General features: G+C 33.3%; 1 long non-coding RNA gene across 1 annotated transcript in view; it reads right to left on the minus strand.

Annotated features, from left to right (window-relative positions):
* Positions 1–335: 335 nt before the first annotated feature.
* The window catches only part of LOC141553714 (uncharacterized), a 472,891-nt gene continuing 452,660 nt past the window's right edge, over positions 336–20,566 (minus strand). Inside the window, exon 3 of the long non-coding RNA XR_012485600.1 lies at positions 336–402. This is a non-coding gene — a long non-coding RNA (uncharacterized LOC141553714). The remainder of the gene's footprint in view (positions 403–20,566) is intronic.

Consider the following 20,566-nt stretch of genomic DNA (forward strand, 5'->3'; position numbering starts at 1 on the left):
GAAAATTCTTTGGAGATAACTTTTTTTGATGAAAATGTTCTCATTAAAATAAAAATCTAGTCTATAATGTGAATTAATATCTTCAAACTATCATTTTAACTCTGGCCAATTAATGCAGGAAATACCTCATCTTCCTCCCCACTTAATACAAAGCAGTGCAGACACTACCAAGTGCTTAACAAATGTCTCCCAGAAATTTGCTATTTTGGTGATGCATTCTGGTCATTTCTGGAAAAAGGGTTAGGAGAATTTGCTATATTCCTGCTCTACTTTCAAAGTTTCCTCATTGATTTGCTCATTCAGTTTGAATATTTCATTCTCTTCTTTATCCATATGTTCAATTGCTTCCTGTTGCTCTTTTTCTTGGATGTTATGGTCTCCTTCCAGATTATAGTTGAGACCCTATGGGGAAAAGAAGGGCAAATAAATGACTGGAGAATGATGACTGCCTTTTACCTCACATACCAAATGAGGCGGCACTTCCCATATTTCATAGACCTGAAACAACTCTTCAAAAGGTCCAGAGCAATTAGACTATATAATTTTTCCACCAGTTTATTTACTTTGTAAAATTTATGAGTTTCATTGTTTTAGGGGAAATAATTTGTACAGAGAAACAAGAGTACAGAATCTGATAATCTTGTGTTTAGCATATGGTTAACACATAATTTGACCAAACTCTTTATGTCTATAATCCTCTTTACAAATATTTTCAGCAGAACAAAAGGTCAAAATATCAAAGAGATGAATGAAAAACTTGTAAAGGAAGGCAGTCTAGCATTATATTTCAAACTATATTATAAAGCAGTAATACTTATATTAGTTAAGAAATAGAGAATAAAAATAGAATAGGAACACAATATGCTGAGATAGTAAACTATATTAATCATGTGTTTGATAAACCCAAAGATCCAACATTTTTGGACAAGAACTTACTATTCAACCAAAACTATTGGGAAAACTAGAAAGCAATCTGGCAAAACCTAAACATAAATAGGCACATGATTTAGACTTAAATGGTGATATCATAAACAAATCAGGGGAACATGGAAAAACTGATCCATCAGAATTATGGATAAGGGAAATGTTTATTACCAAAAGGAAATAGAGAAGTAAAATGGATAATTTTAGTTATATAAAATAAAATATTTTCACAAAAACAATGCAGCAAAAAGAAGGAAAGCAAAGTTTCTCAAATATATGGAAACCATAGCCAATTGATAAATGATCAAAGGTTCTGAACAGTCAGTTTTCAAAAGAACAAATCAGTTATCTATAAGCATATGAAAAATGCTCTAAAGCACTAATAACTAGAGAAATGCAAATTGAAATAAATCTTAGATACCTATATCAGATTATCTACATGACAGAAAAAGTAAATGTCAAGTGCTAAAGGGACTATGGAAAAAATAAATACATTAATGAATTGTTGATAGTATTGTGAACTAGTCCAGCCATTCTGGAGAATAAGTTGGAATTATGCCTATAAAACTGTGGATACCCTCTGACTCAAAAATACCTGTATTAGATCTGTAGCTAAAAGAGATCAAAGGAAAATAATGTGTATCTAAAATATTTATAGAAGTTCTTTTTGTGGTGTCAAATAATTAAAAATGAAGAGGATGCCCATCAATTGGAGAATGACTAAATTAAGTTATGGTATATGGTTGTGATGGAATACTATTGTACTATAAAAAATCATGAGCAGGATAATTTCAGAAAAAGCGAAGAAGACTTTTATAAATGAATACAAAGTGAAATGAGCTGACCCAGGAGAACACTGTACACAGTAACATCAACATTGTAATGATAATTCTGAAATATAACTGAAAGAGATACTGATATCAATACAATGATACATGACAATGATACAGAACTCATAATAAAAAATGATATCCACCTCTAGAAAGAGAACTGATGAATATTGAGTACAGATTGAATCATATTTTCTTTCTTTTTATATTTCTTGTTTCTGTTGTTTTTGCAACTTGACTAAATAAAATATATTTTGCATAACTTTACATGTTTGATGGGGATTGTATTATTTGCCTTTTCAATGTGTAGGGGAATGGTTAGAGGAACGGAAAGAATTTGGAACTCAAAACTTTAAAATGAAGGAAAAATGAATATGTATATATGTAAATATATATTTATCTATAGATAGATAGATAGATAGATAGATAGATAGATAATATATATTATCTAAATATCTACTCAGAGACAGATGGAGACAGAAAGAGAGAAAGAGAAGGAAAAAGAGAGAGACACCTCCAATGCATTCTATCATGATGAAAATTATTTGAAAGGACAATGAAAATAGTATCTATATTAAATAAAAACCTAGTCTTCTCTATAAACATGTAGACTCATGATAGTCTGAAAAAATGTATATGTATATTTCTTTAGAATCTTCCAAATAAGGAGATTATATTTGAGGAGATAAACAGGATGAAAATTTGTGGGTTCTAAGAAAAACAATATTATGAAAAGTTGGACTTGATGAATGATTAACTTTAAGACCTTATATACAAAAATGCAACTATCTAGGCCTGCTATCTAAAATTTGAAGTTGATAGGAGGAAATGTGCTATAATATCCTTTGCCTGGATATGCAGAGTTGATCATGCCATTTTTGGTATAAAAACATGGTATTATTTTTGAAATATTTATTAATAAAGCATAGGTTTTCTATTCCCCCCATAGTTGTTGTGATAAGTTTTAACTGAAAGATTCTCACTTCTATTGTTGTCCATAGCAAGTATTTATGTGACTACTTCCTGAAATGGAGAACATATACCTTTGTTCATTGCTGGTTGGTCCATATGGAGAAAAGAGCCTTATTCTAAGAATCAGATATATCTTATGCAGGCCAAAAAAGAATAGCAACGAGAGTGGACATAGGAAGGGGCTATGCAATTTCTTAGGTAGAAAGAAAAACAAATCCATTAATTGGAATGCACAGAACATCAGAAGAACTAAGAGAAGGAAAGACACTTTAGGATTAATCAGTGGAGTAATGGGAAACAGTGACAAAAATGAAAAATTGTTTTTGTAACCCAACAGTCTGCAGACATAAGACAAAGGGTCTTGGAGCTTCCTGTGCAGACATCACACTATAAAGTTGATAATCATAGAGAAAGGCATGGGATTAATTAAAAACTCCTTTTAAAAGAGCTATTAAGGAAATTTCAACATCTTTACTGTTGGGATGTGGTTGCATAGAGTTGTTATTGATTAGACTTGAGACATAAAGTGGACTGTAAGAATTAGGGAAGGGTAAATGATAGGGAATAGATGCTTATGATGGGTGTTTGAGTTCAAAACACTAAATAACAATTTGTATTATAGGGAAAGTGGAATAAGAAGTTATACTCTATCTAGGAGTAGTTAAGTATTAACAAAGAAGAAATTCCATATTCTTACTTATAAATGAGAATACTAAGAATGTACATGAAGAAAATTAAAGTACTATGTGATTTTTAGAATTAGAAATTAGGGAAATATTTATAACTACAAAACATGATCTAATGAAATCCATTTATACTTACAATTTACTTACTATAAGGTTCAAAGTTGCCTGGACAAATTTTTTTTAACAGAACTGAATATTATAGTATATTCACATGTCTATTTCTTATGGTTATTATTGGATAGTCAAAATGACATAGTGAAAAAAAAAAATGAAGACTTGGCATCAGGTTTGATCCAAACTCTTCTTCTAGTCATATTATATCACAGGAAGTCACAGAACATTTCTGATAGTCATTTTTTAAATTTGTAAAACAGCAATAATATCTCTGCTTTACCTAATTTACAGGTATATTCAAACACCTCATCAATATTTTGTAAATTTTAAAATGCTACATAAATTGAATTGTTATTGTTCAAATGACATAAACTATTATTTGTATTTTATTTAAGAGAAATTCTAGTGGAAAATGGTATTTAGAACCACCAAATGAACTCAAAATAACTGCAATAATCTTCAAAGAACTGAAATTTCTCATTAAGAAGAACCCAGGGTATGTTTTGACCATATAAATTCAGTCCAAGTACTTTTTTCATGAAACAAAGTACTGATTCTTGAAGTTATTTCAACCTTCAAATGTGTTAGTGATAGAGTCTAATGGAAAAAAGGAATTGATGTTAATTTAAATAGTTCCTCCATTTTAAAGTTTGGATTAAAGGATTAATTGTTTGTTTAGTTATTTATTCAGAATTGTAGCCAGGAATGTTTATACTTGATTTATACATGTAAACTGGGACTGAAGCAAGCAATATGAAAAGCATTATCATTTGGAGAAGTAGAAATTATCATTACTCAATGGAAAAAACAAACATTCTAATATACCATGACCCTCCCCTTTTCCTCAATGGGCCTTTTTTGCCTTATCTCAACTAATTATTCTGGGGAACTATAAGCTAAAATAAATTGTTTATTTACATTTCATATCCAAAAAGCTTAATTACATGGAAAATATGATAAGGGAAGAGTGATTACCACTACAAGAAAGAGATAAGGTTAAAGGTTAAGGTTAAGATATTTAAAAAAGGACTTAAAGTCAATTTCCAATAAATCCCTCATAGAATTATGTTAGACTATCCAAACCTAAATGAACAATAGATCCTTAATTATACAGAACTGGAAACTGAATCTCAAGAGAGGGGGAGTGACTTTCCAAGGTTAGAGAGGAATGTTCATTCAATGCTTATTGAGATTTGGACTAAACTGAGCTGGAATCAAATGGACCTGAAATCTAATAGAATTGCAAATTATTGGAGTCAGAAGAATCCTCACTAACCACTTTGTCCAATTTCTTCATCTTGAAGAAAAGAAACCAGAGATCAAAAATTAATATCAGATCTCAGAAAGAAACCTAATTCTCTTACTGGAAATCTAGCACTTATATAATAAAGCTGTTGAAACTTCACCTCCCTCCAGAGATTTGGAACTTATAGGACTATCTCTTCCAAACTGGTTATCCATGGTCTCAGGAATCAGGCCAAGAGGCTAAGTAGACATTAGGATCCCTTTGTCTTTTCAGTCATACCTTGGCTCTGAAACGCACCTTAACCAAGTACCCTCCCTCCATTCTTCGGAAAAATTTAAGGTACTTTTAAAATGTCAGATTTTGGAGAATGCCTTGGGAATGGGTAAGGCAGAGGCTTTCCAGGAGAAGACTGAGGCATTTCTGTTAGCAATATATATCTCAATAACTGGATCCCTTCTCTGTTTTACTCTACCTTGCACATACTCTCTCTCCAACCCAATAGAGGAGGGATAGGTTTTTCTAAAAATGTTGGCTTTTCATGGGCTACAATGAGATATTCTCTGATATATTCCTTATGTTATCACTATTGACACCAGCTCACAAATGAGTGGGAGGGTAGAGACCCTTAGGACTTGGCTTCTTTCCTACTCTTAGGCTAGATACAGATTTGGGTCCCATAGTCTTGCCCTACAACCAGGTAATCTAGGAATCAGAAATACAAGTTGCTTCTTCAAATCTCACTTTCCCTCTCTCTTGTATGAATGATTCTTCCTAACACTTCTATCCCAACACCAGACTATTCCTTTGCTTTCTATCAAAATTAACCACATTATTAGAGAGTTAAAACTCATTAACTTTGACTCTTTAAATCTCCCTCTGGAAAAATTCTCTAAAATAGGGAAATTATTTGGCAATATCCCTATCTTTCATTCTTTGCCAGTAATGAAACACACTCTCTTCCCATGGAAAAATATGGTTTAATATTCCATAAGGAAAATATTAGTTAAAATAGGAAGCTAGGAGATCATGGACTAGATTGAGTTCCACTTCTCACTCTTTTGTACAATGGTCACCCCCATCTCAAATTCTAGCATCTCTCAACAATCTTCAAAAGAAAATGAACATTAAAGATTGTTGTTAGAGACACAATTGGGGGGGGGAACTTATCCTCTGCACAAAAATAATAGTTATAGCTCTGACTTATATTTACCTTTATCATCCTCACTATAAGTAAATTGATCTAACTCAATCACAGGTAGATGTAGATTCATATCTAAAATTACTTCCTTTCTGTTTCCAATATTCACAATATATACTAAATAAGAAAATAGTGTATTGTTTTAATTGCTAAAGAAAAGAAATTCCTACATGAAAAAGCAAATAGTGTTCATACTCTCAGAATGTATGTGTGTGTTGTGTTTGAGTTTGTTTGGATTGAGTATGGTGGAGGTCATTCATTATGAGCATCAGACTTTTTCAAAAATTTGATCTGGGTGAAACTATCAGATTAGTAGACATAGAGATTGGATACTATTTTTTTCATGGAGAATACAATAATGAAGCATTTCAATCGAACCATCACTACCTCTGCTTATATCCTTAGTCCTGTAGTAGAAAGATCAACTTTTAAGAATGATTATAAAGAACAAACACTGAAAATGGAACATTCAATATATCTAGCCACTCTAGATATTATCTGATTAGGAAATCTTTCTAATCAAGTCAATAAATAAGTATTCACCATTTCTCAGATGTAGCGATACAAAGAAAGTTTTTTAAATAGTATTTGCCCTCAAGGACCTTACATTCTCTAAAACTTACAACATAGAAATTACTGGGGAGATGTAAGATTTTGTTTGTCTATTATCAGAGGACTCATGATATCAGTGCATGATATCTTGACCTGCTTGTGAATTGGATTTAAGTGAAGCACAGATCATTCTACAAAGTCATCAGCCCTATTCTCTCTTCCAGAGTCAGTGGCAAAACAAAAGGAAGGATGACTGGTGATGGCCTGAGATGCAGTGGATGACTTTAATGTTTTTGATGTCTGATCAAGCTCTAAATGCTCCACAATGCCTGCTTTAGTTGTCTTTGTGGTCACTGGAACGAATTGTTCTCATCTACCCATTCTGCCAAGGGAAGTCTTCACTTGCTTGGGATAGATATTCCTCAAAGTCATCAATGGATTTTCGGTCAATCAGTTACTCTCTACCTTGTTTAACTGAGATGATTTTACCAGAGTGTATCCATTGCTTATTCTGTAGATTTTTGGGCCCACAAGTGAAAGTTAAGTGAAAGATGGATACTAAAGAGAGATAAATAATTATGAAAAGGGCTTGGCAAGCCTTTACACAAAAGGTGTTAGTCCTCCCTGGACAGCCCATTCACAAATTTGTATTGGAACTAATCAATATAATTAAATCAATCATTCCCTTCTAGCTCCTAAAGATTGAATTTTCTCTTATACCTAGAAGAGAAAGACAATTTCTCACTCTCTTGTAAGCTTTCAAAGTTTTTCCCTCTGCATTTTTACTATTGCTCAGCATCCAAGCAATATTTGCTTGGTATAAGAGTGTTGTTAAAACATTTCCTCAATTATATATTGATGTTTATATAGGAAGGTGGGGAGGAGGAAGAAAGGAGAACATCAAAGGGGTGAGTTAGAGTCAAGGATGGCAAAAAAAAAATCTGTGTGGCTACCATTTTGGTGGTTGCATGTAAAGAATCATTTTTCCTTTGTTATGCCTTAGATTGAATATTTGTACATAGGTTTTGAGCCTCACCCTCAGGAATACCTTTAAAAGAATCTGCTAAAGCTCAAAGGAGTATGTGTCTCCAGAGACAGCTAGCAGATGTCCCCTTCCTTGATTCTCTGAAAATAAACCTTCTTTGTGCACTATACCATAGAAAATTCTCAAGTCCCATTCCCTTTAAGGAATTGTTAGAAAGAACAACTTCCAGGATGAAATGTATGCTGTGTTAGAGCCTGAACTTTTCAGAGTTTATTGGTATGTAATTTTTCCTGGCATATAATTTTCATCCTATTATCTGTTCTTTCATCTTGCTACTACCAGCTATAACTTATAGAATGTCCTTAAATAGAAGAGTGGGGTTTTTTTTGGTGGAGGGGGCATGAAATAAACAAACCTCTTTTTGAGGGACAATTATCTGTGTATGAAAACATATTTTGCAATAGGATTATATATTTCCATTTGGATTGGTGATTATGTATTTAGATTTGGATGTTATCTTACAGGTCACCTCATCAAATCTTCTTACTTTATAGATGAGGAAGGTAAGGTTAAATTGTTTGCCTCATCTAAGTCATACTAGTAAGTAACAGTGGATAAATTTTAACCCTTTGACATCAAACCTCATGTTGTTTGCAGTGGTCCTGCTTTTGTTTTCCTTTTTACCATTTCTCCCAATATAATGCATTTAATTTATTTTTTTTTCTCTCTTCTTAAATGAACAGAAATCATCCATTTTGGTACAGAACAGTAAAAATTTTGAGTTCAACTTTCTAAGGAAAACTGACTTTCTCTTAAAAGCTAAAGAAGGTATTATATTAGTACTTTTAAAAATTATTTGGATTTAAAAAAACTTATTATTTTCATCAAATTTTCAAGACCCTCACTTATTGCCCATCTACTACTCAAAATGCTAAAGAGATTATATTAATAAGTCAAAGTATTTTTGTAGCATTGAGATAAGGAAAGATTAGGGAAAGAGACTTAACATTTTTTTCCCTGTGGAGCAGATTGATCATTCAATTAAAACTGAAACAATATCATCTTCTTACCTATGGAACATAGCATTGAGTGGCTTGTTAGAAAACAGTGGCACACAAATACAAAATCTCCTAAAAAGGGCCACAAAATTAATCTCATCTGGTACATTAGGAAACACTTCGCTGACATTTGCTGTTCCTGTCATCCCTAATAAAGAGATTTTTACCTGTATTTGCCTATTCAACACTTCAGCCCCTCAGCCAATTTTGGAAATTATTTCTGATTTATGGCTCTCTTTCAAGCGGGTGTCACCTTGCCTGTCAATTATTCCTCAAAGCAAATGCTAAGTGAATGCTGGCTGGTAAAATTAATAAGGGAAACCTTTACTCAAAAAGGTAGGAAGAGCCTTATAAAAAGGATAATTCAGCCAGCAGGTAACTCAATTGCTGCTAGTGATATTTATAGGAGAAATGGAGAGAAGGCTGCAAATGCCCTAGCATAGAGATGGAAAAAATTAGAATTCCTCCTTGGAACATAGCATTGAGTGGCTTGTTAGAAAACAGTGGCACACAAATACAAAATCTCCTAAAAAGGGCCACAAAATTAATCTCATCTGGTACATTAGGAAACACTTCGCTGACATTTGCTGTTCCTGTCATCCCTAATAAAGAGATTGCTGCCAAAGCACATTATCTGAAAGATTCCTTGGGATTAGACCCTGAAAATACAGTTTAGGATACCATCCATTTCTTTGTAGAAGATTTTTGTATTTCCATAGTTTGATGTTCCCTCAAGTACTGTGTCTTTCTGTTTCATCACATGTCTCTACTCCCATCTCCTCTACTCCTCTATTCATTCAAAACTTTTGCCCCCATGATCTTGAGCTTTGATTTTTACCATATCTAATCATTCTGCCATTCTCTCTCTCCCAGTGCTTCTTCTAATTGTATTGTTTGTCTTAACTGAAACTGCCAATCTTCCCATCTCTTCTTGTTCTGCTTGTGTATTCACTTGCTCAGTATCTGTAATCTGCATTCTGAACCTATCACTGAACTGAAAATGTTCTCATAAAGATTGCCAATGACCTCTTACTTTCTAAATCAGAGTCATTCTCAGGTCTTATACTTGGATCTTTAGCTGTTGATATCATGATTTGCCATCCTTTCTTTGCTTGGCATGCCTGAGAGCTATCTCCTAGATCTTTTCTAGCTTGATTATCCTTCAGTCTCCTTTGCTGAATCAGCTTCTAGCTCTCATTCTGTAAGCATTAAGTACCCTACAAAGTTCATATCTGGGCACTTTTTTTGTTCTCTTTTGTTGTCAATCTCATTTGCTTTTATTATTTCAATTACTAAAGCTATGTAAATACAGTTCTAGTTTCTCTCCTGAACTCTATTCCATAAATTCCAGATGACTGATGAATATCTCCATTTGAATTATTGACTAGTTCAACAAACTTAATATTTCCAAAACTGAAATTATTATTCTTTCCCTAAATCTTTTTCTCATCTGAACTTTCTTCTTCTGCCTAAAGATTTGCTATTATCTCAGTTTTGATTTGAAAAATTCCATTTTTGAATTTTCACTTTCCTTCACCCCCAACATCAAAGAACCAGTATTCATGATTTTATCTCATATCTCACCTCAGATCTATTTGTTCTACTTGTACATTCATCACTCTATTTCAGAGCCTCATTTCTTCATACCTGAACTGCCTAATAATTAACACCTCTATTTCCAATCTGTCCTTTTTCCAATCCACTCTATCTATTGCTGCCATCACTCTCTATACTACTGCCAAAATAATTTGAGGCACATGTTTGAACATGTCAGTCCTTTGATTAAAAGCTCCCTGTTGTAGGACACTAATGCATTGTTAGTGGAATTGTGAAATAATCTAACCATTCTGGAGAGCAATTTGGAACTATGCACAAAGGGCTGTTAAACTATGCATACCCTTTGACCTAGCAGTGCCACTACTGGGTCTGTATCTCAACAGAATCATAAAGGAAAAAAAAACCTACATGTGCAAAAGCGTTTGTATCAGTGCTCTTTGTAGTAGCAATATGATCTTTCCTACCAGATCAAGTATTATTTCCACCATTAAACTTTCCTTGATTTTCCTCTTCTCAAATTTTTCTCCATAACCTGTCATGCTTCCTTGGCTGCCATCTCAGTGTGGAAGTCCCCTCAGTATTTATGACTTTCTCACACTGAAACATGGCTTCTTACCCTGTGATATTCTTCCCTCTCTATAGCTTTTTTCTCCCATTAGTGAGTTCCTTCCAAAGCCTATATTTTGAAGAGGGATGAAGGCAAGCCCTTCAATTTTCTCCCATCTCTGCCTCAAACTCTCCATATTTTGACAGTATGCATATGACTATCCCTCTCCCTTCCACCACACACACACAGACACAGACACACACACACACACACAGACACACACACACACACACACACACATACATAGATATGTGTGTAAGAATATATGTGTAATGTAAAATGTATGGCATTGCCTGTCATCAGGGGGAGGGAGTGGAAGGAGGAGGGGGATAATTTGGAAAAATGAATACAAGGGATAATATTATAAAAAATATATAATAAAAAAAGAATATATGTGTAGATGTATATCACATATTTATATATGTATATATGCATATACAAATATATGTAGCTATACATATGTGTGTGTTTGTATACATATATACATAAGTGTGTGTGCTATTAGAATGAGACTTCCTTGAGCACAGACCCCAATTTCCTTTTTGATTGCATTTGTGTTCCCTACACAGTGTAAGCCCATAGTGTGGGCTTAAAAATTGCTTGTTGATTTAATTTGACTTGAATCTTTCCATTGCCAAGTTCAATTTCTATTTTGAATCATAAATACATGATATTTTTACCTGTACATAATATTGTATCATTAGGATCTAGGACTTTGCAAACTAATCATAATTACTCAAAAAATTGAAGTTAAGTATCCCTCCAGGAAAAATATAAATAAACAAATAAAGATGATGCTATGAAGTTGAAGCTCATGGAATTTTTCTATTACTCTATGTACCTTGGACATACACAATTAGTTGATTAATGAGCTGGGTTTAGAATCAAATAGGAGAAAGAGAGTGGGCTAGATAACTTTTGAGCAATTTCTCAGAGCTTTAATGACCCCAGACATTTCAGTTTATGAAAGTCCCACCTCTTTAACACCCACATTGTTCTGGTGATTTGATATGATTGTGAAGCATGGAGTATTACAGTCTCTAAAGAAATATAGTTGGCAGGAAAGTGAAAAGTCAATAGAGAGAAAATGATGACCATCAATATGCTTAAAAATCCAATGGTGCCTTGATTATAAGTATGTCTTAGTCATTTCTTGAGTAGTATAAACTTTCCTTTTAAAATAATATATTATATAGGAGAGAACCTTAAATATTTCTCAGCAGTGTTACTCAACTCTCCCCATTACAGGAACAAAAAATTTAGTTTGATTTTAGTCATGATTAGGAAATTCAAGTGGTGCAATAAATATTTTTTCAAGATTGGGTTAGCACAAAAAGGTAGATCTGTAGGAATTGATGACAGTCTAACCAGCAAGTTACCAAACAGAGCTTTTCAACAGGGGCCTACTGCTAAGGAAAAGAAACATTTGTTCACGTATCAGAGATAAATATATTTTCCACCCAGCAATAAAAAGTAAATCAGTTGGTAACTTTCTAGTACTCTGTCCCCATAAGTTATGGATCTCTTATGGTCTGAGGAGGGACCTGGCACATAGGCTACTAACCAAGGACTGCATATCAGAGTAAGAAAGCATACCTGAACTTAAGTTTGGGCACTAACATAGAAACAAGAACAGCAGTTATCAGCAATTGTGTAACTCTAACCCGTGTGGCATCTCAGATTTAGACACCAATTCTATCTGAAACTTTAAGCAAAATAATCTTGACAGGAAGTTCAGACCACAGGAGAGACAAACTTTTGTTTTTGTTTTTATTTTGAATGTAAATAATCTTTCAAGTAGCAAATAGAAATTAGAATAGATAGCTAACAATCAGGGGCAAGACTGCATTTTTTTAAATGAGTAAAATCAGGTTCAAATTATTTTTTCTTAAATGAACATTATGAAGTCATCTATAAAATGGAAGAGGATAGTAGAATGCAACAATGAATTACATTATTTACATAAAACATATTTAAAAGTAAAGATTTAAGTAGTTTAAAATGAGAATGTTGGACCATCATCTACTATGCTTCAGCTGAACTCAAAAAAGGACTACATATAGCAATTATGATGTCATTCAAGAAAACATCAAAAGCAGACTTGATTAATAGAGATAAATATTATGTCAAAAAATACTACAGATATTAAAGTATTAGCATATTTTGATACACATTGTGCTAAATAACATATTATTTAATATTTAAACTAAATTAGAAAAAATACTCAAACTATTATTGTGAGAAATCTCAATTACTCATTTCAGAATTAGACAAATCAAACCAAAAATTGAACAAGAAAAAAATTAAGCAACTAAATAGAATATTAGAAAAGTCAGAGTCTGAGGCATAAACATTTACTAAGCACCTTATATGTTGGACATATAAAAAAATGGAGTTCTAAAGAAATTTAAAATTTGATTGGAGAAGACATATATAAAGTGGCTGGAAAAATAAACTAAAGCAGAGAAGAGAGAGAAGGAGGCAATTGATGGAAGATTTACAATATTGTGGGAAATGATCTGAGAAGATGTGAGTCACAAAACTAATTTTGTGTTTCAGGCTGATGAATTTCTGGAGATCATAAAATTCATGAGAACAGCCATGTGGAAAATGATGATGTTTATGCATTGGGTAATCTTCTTAAATGGTAGAGTATCAGGGAGGAGATGGGATAAACTTCTGTCCATTAGTTAATTGGAATAGAAAGAAAAATACTTATTTCTCAGGTACATACAATTTCTTTATAAAATGACTATGTATTAGAGCATATAACACTCAAAAATTGCCCAAAGGGAAGGAAAATCAACACATCTTTTAGTGACTGTAATACAATCTTATTCAATAAAGGGTCCCTGAAGAAAAGGTTAAAATCATCGACTAATTAAAGAAATTAATATTAAATAATTACTGTGTTTAAAATATACAATAGAAATAACAACTTCATTAAAGGTGATTACAATATAAAGTTAACATACGAATAGCTGTTACATGATATACTAAAATCATGTTAAATAAAAAACTTATATAGCTAAATATGTTCATCAACAATTAACAGAGGGAAAAGATTAACAAATTATGCATACAACTAAAAAACCTAGAAAATTAACAAGTGAACAATCCTCATTTAAGAATCAAATTAGAAATTTTGGACATTATAGAAAATGTGAATAAAATTGAAAGCTAAAAAGAAAGGGAAATAAATAATAAAGAAAAATAAGTTTCATTTCACAAATCAATATAAAATTGTCACTAAACAATCTGAATTTTTTAAAAAAGTAAAACTAAACCACTAGCATTAAAATAAAATAAAAAAATAAGTTATTGGAAACTTTTACCCAAATATGTGTCAACAACATTTACCACCTAAAAGAAAAAAGATGACTACTTACAAAAATAAAATGCTTAGATTAACTATATAAGAATTAGAGGAATTTATCCATTAATATGATTTTTTTTACTTTAATTATTACTTTATTAAAGGACATCTTCAATACATTTTAAAAAAATTTTTTATTAATTTTTATAATTATAACATTTTCTTTGACAGTACATATTCATAGGTAATTTTTTTTACAACATTATCCGTTGTACTCCCTTCTGTTCCAAGTTTTTCCCCTCCTTCCCTCCACCCTCTCCCCTAGATGGCAGGCACATTAATATGATTATTAGCTTACTACCTCAGTCTAAGAAAAATAAATTAAACATTTTACAAATGATCTCCCAAAAAAAGATTCCCAGAATGAAATGAATTCACATGAAATGTCTACCAAAATTTCAGAGAAAGACTAATTCCAATATTATATAAACTGTATGAAAACAGAAAAATAGAAAGAGAATTTACCAGATTGATTCTATGACACAAATATGATCTTGATACCAACATCAGGGAGTATCAAAATGGGGAAAGTAAACGATACATCTCTAATAAATATTGGCACATTCCCAAATTAAATAAAATGTTAAGAAAGATATTACCATAACATATCACAAAAATTATTCACTGGCCAACTTGAAATTATAACAGAAATACAGGGTTGCCTTAGTAATCAGACACTATCAATTTAGTAAACTATACTAAAAACAAAAATAATAAAGTGCTTATATAAATAAAATAAAAGCAATAAAAGCTTTTGATAACATATAATACCCATTTTTATATATAAAAAAATCCAACAGGAAAATATTGAAACATATGCGTCTTTTCTTAATAGGATAAGTAGTATCTAAAAATCTATATTATCAAATAATGATAAACGTAAAGCCTTTTCATCTCAGGGTAAATATTCTCAATTTTTCCAAGTGATCAGTTTATGCTGTGTTGAGTGGATCTCTTATCATTATAAGAGATTTTTCTGAGAGTGCTCTAGCTTGTCTATTAAAAAACAAAAAAAAAAACCTCAAAAGAACAAAGGAATCAAAATGAAATACAAGACTTCATATATGGCCTGAACAATGTGAAATAAAACATAATTGTTTTCTTTCTGGAAACTATGTCTCTCTTAATGAAGTCTAGTAAAACTTTTTTTTTTGATTCAACATCATGCTATTGATTCTTTTTGACCCAGCAATATGTTAAAATCCCCAGAATAAGAATCACAGAACTAGATCTAGAAAGAAACTTGTCTTATCCCCCAATGGAGACTAGAGACAATGACTCATGTAGTGTTAGAGGTAGAATTTGAACCCAGAACTTTTGACTTCATCAAGGATACTGTATCCTCTGTACTGTACTGCAAAAGAAAACAGAAGAATTGTTCAGTCTTTTCACTATCCACAATAATTAGTTTTCTTTATCTTAAACAATAATTCCAATATATCAGTCCTATGTTCACAAATCTGTTTTTAAAAAAAATACAAAATAAGGTCCTCCAGCATATATTTCCATTGCCTAGAGTTGTTAGGATTACTAGGTGAGAACTCAGGTTGTCTGGACAGTGACAAGGTGACAATTCAGGTTTTCTGGACAATTACAAGGTGAGAACTCAGGTTGACTTGATAGAAGGAGCAAGCTCATTGGCTGAAGTGGTTCTTCCCAGAAGCCCTTGCATTATCCCACGCCCATTCTCTGGGAGGATAAAAAGCAACAGTGGGCCTGGAAAGTGGGTCTACATGGAGAAGGATAAGAGCTGGAGAAGATTCAAGGAGAAGACTTTGCATCTGGCTTGACGGGGCTCTCTGCAGGAAGGGAAGTCACTTCTAAGGACAAGAGTTAACAGCAACTGCCTGGAGACAACGGTTCACTACAGGAAGAAGAATCTGTCTGAAAGATTTGAGTAGACACAGCAGATCTCTTCCCAGAGAGCGATCCAGCAGCTTCTAGAGACGACAGCTCGTTACAATTGGCACCCAACGTGGGTCAAGGACTTTTGCTTATCCTGACAAGAGGAGCTAGACCAGACCTTTGCAATTTGGCGCCCGAACAGGGACTCTTTTGCTGCTGGCATTGCAAATGTGAATCCTGAAAAGGTGTCTACCACTACATGGATAAAAGATAGACGACCAAAAGATTTATAATGGGTCACATCCATTTGCCAGATTTCATTGGGTCTCAAACCACGAGGATTCTTCCCTGGAGGGAGTGTAGGAGCATGGAAAGGAAGACAAGCTGTACAGCTTTTTACTATGCTCCTAGCTTCCTCTCTTGTGATTCCAAATTGTAAACGTAAAGCTCGAGCAGCCTGATGATATTTAGAATGAGATTCTTGTGCTTCCTGAAATAAAGGACTACTGGCTAACATGGTTAGAAGGCTATCTGCCTTTGAATTTCCATCAAAAATGGGACCTGGAAGTCCACTATGTGAGTGGACATGCAAGATATAAATCTTGCCTGGATGTTTTCTCACTTGCTCTTGAAGTTCCTTAAAGAGCTGATAAATATTAGAGGCTGCAAATTTTATTTGGGCTGTGGCAATTCTTTGTACTACACCTACTGAATAGGCTGAATCAGTAATTATATTTACGTCTCCTGGATAATAAGTAAGAGCTAGCATGATAGCAAATAATTCATTCTGTTGAGTGGATTGAAAAGGAGTCCTGATTACTCTCTTTATGGTTAAATCATGAGAGTATATGGCACAAATATTTTCTTTGGAGGCATCTGTAAAGATTGTTGGTCCTTTAAGAGGAACCTTAGAAACCTTTTCTTCAAAAATCCATCGCCAATTATGTAGTAGCCGGGTAATCTTTAATGGAGATCCATGTGCAAAATTTGGAGTGGTGGCCAATAAAATTTGCCATTCTGGGATGGTCTCACAGCATACATTAATCTGTGCGTTAGTATAGAATGTGTATATTTTTTCAGGACTTATCCCAGATAATTGTGTTACTCTCTTAATAGCCTTTAATAAAATCCTAGCCACAAGCACTGGGTAAGGTGTAAGGCTTTGTTCTGGTTGTGCTGGGAGGTTCACCCACTCAATCACTCTGTGTCCTTGATGAAGGACTGCTGTGGGTGCCTCTTTTGTAGCAAAAACTGATATTTCCAAGGGTTTTTGAGTGACTCTTTCAACCACATTGGATAAAGCCAGTTCAACTTCTCTCAAAGCCTTTTGTGCTTCTTTTGTAAGCTGGCGTGGTGAATTTAAAGCACTGTCTCCCCTTAGAGAGACAGAGGAGTACCAGACTACAGTTATCTCAGGACCGACTGACCCATGTTCATTATAAATCTTTTGGTCGTCTATCTTTTATCCATGTAGTGGTAGACACCTTTTCAGGATTCACATTTGCAATGCCAGCAGCAAAAGAGACAACCCGAGTTCTCACTTAGTAATCCTAACATAGAGTTACAATTCTTTCACAAGCTCCAGTTCACTTTTCTAGTTTTATTTCACATCGCCTCTGTTCATGCATCTTACATTCCAGACAAACAACTATTAGCTGCTTCTTAAATTTGTCATTTTAACTCCTATGGCTTTCCATTCATAAAAAAAGAACTCATAGTTCCTGGAATAAACACTCTTTCATCTCTATGTTTCAGAAACCTCTCTTCCCTTAAGTTTCAACTTCCTTGAATTTTTCAAGTGAAATAGCATTTTGACTGCATTTTTCCTTTATTCCTCATAGTATTTTAACTTATGCTACATTTAAAGGTGTTTATTTCTTAAATTCTCTGCCATAGTAGAATATGACCATATGTTATCTTTGTAACCCCAGGCCTGCCATAAGGATATATATATATATATATATATATATATATATATATATATATATATACATACATACATATATATATGTATATATATATATATACATATATATATATACACACATACATACATATATATGTATATATATACACACACACATATATATATGGTATATATTTATATATATATATAATGTATATATGTGTACATATGTATACATATACAGTAAGAATTTGTCATTTGAGCTTTCTTACATGGATTTTAAGGGAATATATAAAAGGAGATCTCAAAATTCAAAGATTGCAAACTCCTAAAGGATGGCATTGGCTTTGTCTTATTTTTGTATCCTTGAAAGGAATTAAATAGGATTTTAAAGTTTGTTTTTTTAATGCCCAAACTGATTTTATAACATACTGCCAGAAATGGATATATTCTTAAAGCAAAAGAAAATCGAGTATAAAGAGATTGCTATAATATCTATATAACTTGTCAGATTGTAAAAAAATTGATGAAAATAGCAAGATAAATGACTGGCTTAAAATTAAGTTGGTTAATCAGCCTTTAAACTACCCTCCTGAAATTTGTTGCACAAAATCCATATTCTGAGGGAATAAAGTTCTCATAATAAGTTTGTGAATTTTTTTTAAGATTTGGGACATATACATTTAGCTAAATATAAATGTTAATATATTCATTTACTCACTATCGAATAATTTTTACCATAAGTCCATTTGTGTCAGGCCATTTCCATTTGGGGTCTGTCTTTGTCAGAATTGGAACTTATCTCTCAAGAGCAATTATGCTTAGGTGTCAAGATAATACTATTAAGAAGCAAAAGTGCAGTCTTATGAATGTGATGTGATGAAATATCCTTCCTGGTGAACATCCTAGATTAGTGATCCTTAATGCATGAAGCCTTATTTTGTCCATCAGATTCCAAACTCTATAAAGGCATGCTTTCATGAAGCAATTTCTTATTTCCCTGGAAATTCAAGGACTTTTAGTCTGCTCCCTAAATTATATATAGATGTATATATGTTTTAATTATAGACAACTGAGGAGAACAAATAAAAGCTAAGGAATCAAAGGTGCAAAAATGTTCCAAATTCTACATTATGTTAAAGGGCTGGAGATCTTTAATATTTTGTATTTTTGACTATACAAAAAAACAAAACACTTAAAACATTGATTTGTTTTCTATACTGTGAATCAGTATAGAATGCTCAAGTAGCAGAAGAGAAAAAAATGTTGTTCCATATTATTTAAAACATTTAAACTATAAAGGTAACTGGAAGGTGGGGAAATGTGGGAGGTGAGGGAAGGAGAAAAGGACTTTCCATTAAATTCTGCATGAGAAGTATATCACTTAGGGAATATGTTTTCTCAAAGTGAAAATTTTAAACTCTTTCTACACTCCCCAAGCTGCTTGTCAGCAGAGAAATGAAAGGGAAAAAATATAACCATTGGGGCACAGCTTTTGCACTTTGAAGAAATCGGCAATCCTACTCTACTTATCAAAACTCAGCATTTCTTGTAGTGATGGATGCAGTATCCCTTGTACTACTGCTTATAGAAGTAGTCAATTCAGGGGTAAGTTACTTATTGAAACCATTTTAAATTGGAGGAATTTTTTTTCTTTGATGGAAAGGCATATCAAGTATTTCAAAAGTTGTCAGGATCATTCTTAAGACTTCTTTCCATTCACAGAAGGTTAATATGACAGTTTACTGTTAACTGTCCACTATTGCATTCACTTACAAATTATTTTTAGTTTTGTTGCTAGGAAATTTTTTTTACTTGAATATATTTTCCATGGGGAGGTACTGGTCGCACAAAATTCCAGATTGTTATAAACTGATTTACAAAGTAAAAATACCCAGAAAGATCTATTTTTAGGGGGCAGAGCCAAGGTGGCAGAGAAGATACACGCCAATTTGTAAGCTCCCTTCTTCCCTCATTACCAATTAGTTAAATCAGTCTCAAAAATAGCACTGGACTGATAAAAAACACAAGGATTAGAAGCATAACTTACCAGCTGAAGAGAATCTGAAATTTCAACAGAAAAGGTCGGTTCCAAGGGGAGAAATTAAAAAAAAAAAAAAAAAAAAAAAAAAAAAAGAGGCCAGCATAGACCAGGTTGGACTGGGTGCTAACACACTGTGCTGATAGGGCTGGAGAGAACTCTGGAATCAGAGAAGCCACTGATATAGAGGAATCTGACACAGGCTGTAAGCTCTTCTCTGCTTATAAAACAGCAGTTCAGAAGAGAAATCAAGCCACTTTAAAATATAAAGCCAGATCCTAAATCCACCCCAATCTGGAAGTGACCTAATAGATCTCTGCATGGCTATGCAGCTGCCGGGGGCTACTCCTTGGGGTAGTTGAGAGCCTGAACAGCAGGGACACAGCCCTAACCAGCCTCTAATCCACATAGTGAGGGGCTCAGCCTAAGGCAATGGAATTCTAGCAGCAGCGGAACTCCCAGAAAAGCAGAACTCCCAGAGAAGCGGAACCTTTGTAGTAGGGACCCCGATTTCCAGCCAGACACTTCCAGTTTGAGCGCAGGGGCTTTTCACATCAACTGCTGATAGCCACGGCCCCATGGGAGGAATTGGCTGGGGTTTGTGACACTTTCACTGTTCAGCCTTAAACCTCAGGGCACTCCTAGGCCACACAGTGGAATCTTTCACTG

Source organism: Sminthopsis crassicaudata, chromosome 2, assembly GCF_048593235.1.
Source record: "Sminthopsis crassicaudata isolate SCR6 chromosome 2, ASM4859323v1, whole genome shotgun sequence".
In the NCBI taxonomy this organism is placed as follows: domain Eukaryota; kingdom Metazoa; phylum Chordata; class Mammalia; order Dasyuromorphia; family Dasyuridae; genus Sminthopsis; species Sminthopsis crassicaudata.